This window comes from Gastrolobium bilobum, unplaced genomic scaffold, assembly GCF_033153095.1.
Source record: "Gastrolobium bilobum isolate Gb01-03AN ecotype WA unplaced genomic scaffold, APGP_CSIRO_Gbil_v1 utg66480, whole genome shotgun sequence".
Lineage (NCBI taxonomy): Eukaryota > Viridiplantae > Streptophyta > Magnoliopsida > Fabales > Fabaceae > Gastrolobium > Gastrolobium bilobum.
The window spans coordinates 21,721-28,960 of NW_026895888.1; positions in this window are offsets into that span (position 1 = coordinate 21,721).

Here is a 7,240-nt window from a genome sequence, read left to right on the forward strand (position 1 = left end):
ATTGTAGCACCATGAGTTATGGATACTTTTGAATTGTTATTTATAAGTATGAGGTATTTTAGGTTTTATTTTAGCATTGCAATTACATCAAGATTGTTATTAAAAGGAAAAGTTAATCCACTATGAGAATTAGCCTTGTTTAATTATATAAACAATATTTTGCTTCCGCGATTATCTATTGCTAGTTGTGCTTTAAATACCATTTGTATGTTAATACACCGGTTGCAGATGGGGTATTACAGGGAGTACTCGTATGGACCTCTCTTGGAAATGCCATATGAGCATTCTTATGAGTTGGCAAGATAGCCAGTGGAATGGCTCTAGTGTTATGTATGTGAATATATATAAATGTACAGACTAATGTATAATATGGCGGATAATGCAGTTTTAATATATGTATATCATGGAAGTGAGCTCAAGGATTTGAGAAGTCTCCAAGGACCTTGAGTTCACTAAGATTGTATCTCACTCCGTGTGAGGATTATATTTCAGGTGCATGAACTGGTGGAGATGAGAGATCTCTTGGCAAGAGGCCAGCTTGTGGATAAATAAAATGATAGTGTGCATTTTGATTTTTTTTGACATAGAAGCATGTTAGGACATATTTTCATGTATTTTGTAGTTTGAGGAAGCATGATTTGGTCATATATGTATTTATGTCATTTGGAAGGGCATTGGGCCAAGGCCCAAGTGTTGTAATACATCTCTTGAATCTTAACTGTGAATGAGATATATATTTTGGTGATCACTATTGGTGGAAAGAGATAGGTATATGAATTTACATCTTGGTATGTATCACTTTTGGACAATACCTCCATAAAATGTGCATGGTGATGGATTAATGGTTTGTGCCAATGATATATGATTCAAGCAAGAAATGTTTATCTTGTTAAATATTATGTTAGAATATCGATTTGGATCATTAGGTACCTTAAAGAGTTTGGTTTTTGGAAAAGAGATCCAATACCTCCAAGGAACCTTTCATTTCCGTGTAGAGAGTGCTATAGCGCACTAAAATGCATTATACCTTTTTCCCTTGGTGACTAGAATGCGCTACAGCAAGCTACAAATTCAGAAAATACCTCACTCGAGCGCGGTAGGGCTTGCTAAAATGCGCTAGAGCAACTTTCCCTCTGTCTAAGTGCGCTACAATGCTCTAGACAGCGCTACAGTGCGCTAAATGTGAAAAAAATAATTGATGAGCACACTATAGCAGGCTACTAGGCACTAGTTGGGGGGAAATTATGCTATTGTGCGTTACAACGGGCTAGCACCCACTACAACATTTTTAAAAGTGCTATAGCACATTCTTAACTTATCTTTTATTTTCCCTTTTTCTTTTATGAGTCATTCATTATGGGGATTGTAGACATTTCTAGTTAAAGAATGAATAATAAGAAAGAAAGTAGACGCAAATGAGTTTGAAAACAATTTGTTGACAAAAGTAAAAAATTTATTCACTTTTTTCCTTTTATTACTCTGATTTAAATTGCGCCTAATGCAATAATTAATGATAATACGTCGGGAGCTCACAGGATGTTACATTTTATGTTATCAGAGCATTTTACTTTCTAGGGAATTGCATGATATATGAAATTATATGTGATACTTGTTGAGTATTTTTAGTATTAATTGCGATAAGGCATGTGTGATCAATAAGTGTGAGCCTGATCAACTCATCCCTTTCTGTAACATGTGCAGAGTCATAGTGACTTCCTGGTATACTCATAGAGCACCTAATGAACAACTGGATCCGCTTCTAACTGCTCTAGCTGGGATGCAATGAGAGTTCATAGAAGCGAATCAACAAGCCAAGTTATATATGATGAGGGTCATGAGGAATGCGGGCTAACCATCACCGCCACTGCCACCTCCATCCCCCCACCTCATACCTCTGTTCATGAGGATGGTGCTAGTAATTATGAGGATGAGGGATCATCTCATATTGAACCAATGACGGATGCATTAACAACATTATTTTTCCACCTTTACTCATAGGCAACTTGATTCCCCACTATTTTGCTCCTGAACACACTCTTGAATAACTTCACTTGAAGTTAGTCAATCTTCTCCAACAACAAGCTAGAAGAAACATCTCATTTTACCATTCTTAGTGAACAGTAGCAGCCCTCTTTGGAGGATAAAAAATCAAGATTCAAGGCTTTATATGATAAAAAGATTGAAGGGTTATGGTCACAAGACCAAGAGCTACCATTTTGTGTAGAAAAGGTGACCTAAAAGTGACTAGATCACCTTGAAATCTCTTTCCCTTTCTCCATGGAAGGCTACGGTCTTAGAAAGAACAAAGAAGAAGAAGAGGTGCAGCTCGTGAGTGAAAGATAAAGAGACCGACTTGATCGCTATATATTTTATTAAGTGTCTTAACTTTTTCATATCTTTAACTTGTAAACATAAAATAGCTTCCTATTGGCTATTCAATTAATATCTTTGACTTCCTTTTCTTAATGCAATAGCTACACATGATAAGAAGAGGACGGGAGCGTAGGAATTGGGAAAACACATGGAGAACCAACTTGGTGTGATGAACATGAATAACTGTAATATAAATTTCCAACTTTGACATGTAAGAATTTATAAACCTGGATCATGTATATAATTATAAAATACCAAACAATAAAAAATCAAAATTGGGATGGTGCGTACCTTAATAGATCATCACAAAGTTGGAAGAAATTAGGAAACTACATGCCAGGATCTTCCTCTCTATGACCTATTCCGAAAGCGGCAGCCTCAGCGATGGGAGCATGACGGGTCATGAGATTTAATCCCAATATAAATAGGCTAGAGAGGGGACCTAGCCAAATACCCTAAAAAGAGTTTGTGTCTATTGGGTTCTTCCATCACGGAAAACTAGGGTCACACTAAAGCCTACACTGCTGCCCAACTCAACACGATCACAATGGGCTTATCAAAATAATACAATTGGAATATCCATTAACCCGAAATTTTAAAACGGAAAACTAATTAATTAATATTGCCCACATAAAGGAAAATTTCTAACATTCTCCCACTTGGGCTATATTAATTAATTTAATATTATTTTGAAAATCATTTTATTTTGAAAACGACTCTATCGGGTTAATAACTAAAAATTCATTTTACGTGGCCACGATTTTGAAAAATAATATTCCAATTCCAATACCGGCATCTCAACACAATTCAATCCAACATAACCCCATCATAGGAACATGGCGATCAATACATCGAAAATATCATAGCATATGACTTTTCATACTCACATACAATGAGTATTACATCTTCACGAATCAAGGCCTAGTAGTGTAGTAAGAATTAGTGTCAAAATGTGATCAACAATATAACACACTAATTCTTATCGGTCCTCAATGTAATTTCTCAACAACATGAAATTACATTAGTGCAATTTCCAAGCAACATGAAATTACACTCCATAATGTAATTTCTCAACAACATGAAATCGCATTACTGCAATTTCTAAACAACACGAAATTGCATTACCGCAATTTCTAAGCAACATGAAATTGCCTTTTTCAATCCAATTTCTTAACAACATGAAATTGAATTAACGCAATTTCCAAACGACATGAAATTGCTTAGTTTAAATAAACCAACATGTCACACTACAACATGAGATCTCAAAATTTGTGACATCCAATCATCTTCAAGCTCACAACATGCTTAAAGATACTATTCATACATATATTTCTCAGTCGACAGGAGAAATAACAATACTGATGATCATCAATTATTAAAATTCAAACAAAAGTCACAAAATCATCATCAGTTTTGTAACATCCCGTTTGTAACATCCCACAAATTGAGGAAAATACATAAAATATTATAAGGCCTGAGGATGTCTATGTGAGAAGTCGAACTACATGAGAGGTTTGTTTGATATTCGAATTTTATGTTAACATATGTATTGTTTGCTAACTATGTAACTATTTTACCTAGAGAGGAATTAAATTAATTTAGGGAGATATTTGAAGTACAACTATGGCAAGTATATATATGTATATATATATATATATATGTATATTTAGGCATTTGAACTTTTAGTAATAGTATGTTAATTATATTAATAATTTGATTGATATATATAGGATGCCTAAAAATATTTAAGAGTCAATGGAAATTAAGAAATTGTGGGCTGATTCATAAAACAATAGGACCCGTGATTTTAGTACCCACAATGTTACTTGGCCGAACCTATAGGGCCTTAGGGGGGTGTCCATGATTCAGCCAAACCCTCTACATCTTGTTCAAACCTTATCTCCTCCTACCACTCCAACAAGGCCTCATTCTATTGGGAAGTAATCACACATGGCAACTTCTATCCTATCCTATTCAGATTCACATGTGCGCCTAGATGAAGTCAAAAAGTGGGCTGATGACTTGCTGCAACACACCAACTCAATCAGCCTTTGAAAACATGCAACCGTTAGGAGAGAGGTGGGCAGATTGCATGAGTTTCTATTGGACAAAAATCTCACCTCCTCTCATATCTTCCTTTGCGCATAAAGGGAGGAGAAAACCTTGAAATTTTCTGATCCTTTAACCTTGATGGTAAGTCTTATAACCTCACTTCCCCTCACCCCAAGCGCTGAAGTAATAAGCATATAACAAACTCATCTCAATTCTTTCACCACACCAAAAACCGTGATCTTGAGGCACCAAGAAAAGAATGGTTAACCACCATATCCTCTTTTGCTAAACCGTGGCACCTCCTTAATAATATCACGAGCATTAGTGGTTAGTTTCACATTGCTCTTCCCCTCTTGAAACCGAGGACTCCTTGAGGAAGGAACGTGGATAGACAACATCTTCTTCTCCTTTCCACTGCTGGCCGAAGGCTACTTATCAAGGAAGTGAGTTGCTAGTCCTCCCTTTCACCTCTTTCTATTCGCACAAGATTGTCATGAGACTATTCTTGGTTGCATGCGTAGATTTTATGTTGGTGAAGTCTCTACCTCCTTATACGTAGTTAGGCTGGACATTTGGAGCATTGGGTAGCGGAAGCTTTCTTTATGTTCTGAGTTGAACTCTTAGTTGTGGACAAGAACCGTAAGTAACCTTCTACTCCCTTGTGTCCTTGTATTCGGTTTTCAAGTATCTTTGGAGGGCTGGATTATTCTGTTTCGTTGTACTTTAGCATACTTTGAGCTAGCATGAATTAAAATAAAATAAGATAGCATGTGGTGCACCATGTATGAAGTATATGGGTTTTGGGATAAAATATATGTTATGTTTGTTGAGAGAAAACCAATTCTGCCCAATAAATGTTGTTAGGTATTAGGTCCTTTTTTCTAATTTAATTTACAGCATGTGGTTAGGTTGCTCTTCTTATTCTCCTTATCTTGTTGAGCAAAATCCAAATTGACATCATGAGACCCTTGTGTGGTTAGGACCGATTCTGTTTAGTGAACCTTGATGAGTTGAACTTTGGAAAAATTGTCATGAATTCCTATGTGCCAAAACCGGTACTGTTTTGGGTGTGTCATGGGAAATTTATGGTGAATGCAGAATCTTGTTAAGGAATGAAAGCATGGGGAAAACCGTGTAAATATGCATGAAGGGACGTAGGAAAAACATTGGATGCTGTTGCTGTATAACTTTAACTAAAATGAGATGAAGTTAGAAAATTGTTCCCGTAAGAGAAGCCTTAAAACCGAACCTTGCATGTTAGGAACCTTAAGTTATCCTTTCTGTTAAATGTTGGTGAAGACTGATTTAAGGGCAGAAAATAAATTAACATTAGAAGCCTTATAATTCGATGTAAGCGCATGAGTTAGAAGCATGGAAATGTATTGGAGAAGTTGTATAAAATTCTGACTTGGTACAATGGTATATAGGTGCGCATATTCTGTAAGTTTGTGGACTTTTCGCTGCTGCCCGGTAAATTAATTGTGACGCGTGGGGTAAGTGTCTGGTGGCATTACCTTCTGTGACTGCTAGCTAGTACATGAATTGTGAACGTTGCTCTCATGATTTGGATTCGAATTATGTATATGTCATTCGTATGCTATTCTTGAATATGATATGCTGGATATTCTGTTTTGAAAAGTAAATATATTCAGCAACTTGATATTGGAAATCCATGGTGTATATGCCATTCTGATTATTACTTAGTCATGCATACTCATGTCATAATTTTTAGATTTTTGTTTATGTGTGAACCATGGCATAACATACATGCATCAATTTCATGTTGTTTTCTGAATTAAAAATAAGTATGAAAAGTAAGCATACGTTTGAGCACGCATCATATAGGCATCCCTCCGGTACCAGGGTATGGGACACTTGGCTTCAGTCCGCTTAGGTACAGTTGGAGCCCTTCTGAGGAGCCACCCAGGGTACTCCAGTGTTCTGTTAGTGATACGTGCACAGTAGTGCTATGAACGCACACTTCTGGCGTTATATACGCAATATGATTATATGTTAGTGATACGTGCACCGTAGTGCTATGAACGTACACTTCTGGCGTTATATACGCACTATGATAAAGTATAGTATTTGTCGGATTTGAACTGAAGACGCGACTGCTTTGTAATTCGGTATTTAGTTAGTACTGTTGCATTACTGGTTTTGTTGCCACACTACTAAGATTTTTCTCACCCCTTTGGGGCTGCTATTTTTACAAAATGGCAGGGAGACGAAAGAGCATATGAAGACATGATTATATGGATATCTGCTATTTTCTCACTTGGACTTTTACTGTTGCTGTTTATTTGATGGATAACTGTATTGATTTGAGAAGTTTGGATTACTGTAGATTGTGGTTTTATTACTGTTTTAAAACTTTTATTATCTGCAAGTATTTTGGGAACAATTTTAGAAAAGATTTGCAAAAACAATTTATGACGTTTGATTAAGTGCTGAATTTTTTGCTGCCTTGCGAGCACTTTGCGAGTTCTGTTTCGAGGGGCAAACGACCTCCGATTTGTTATTATTTTATTTTCACGCGAAGCCCCACGTGTCTAGTTTTTGATTACAAAAACGTTACAATGGAATTTTGAAAACTTGATTTTACACGAATTTTTAAAGACAGTAAGGTCTGACAGGAAAATAATATTTTCAGCCACTTAAGGAATTTTGAAAGTGTACTCTGATTTGTGTAAGGAACACAATTTCAAGTATAAGTCTTTTATTAGCAACAAGCAAATGATTTTTTAGTAGTTAAAATATGACGACAAACTCTAATTCCGCTTAGCAAACAACTATCTTGGATGCATACAAGAGG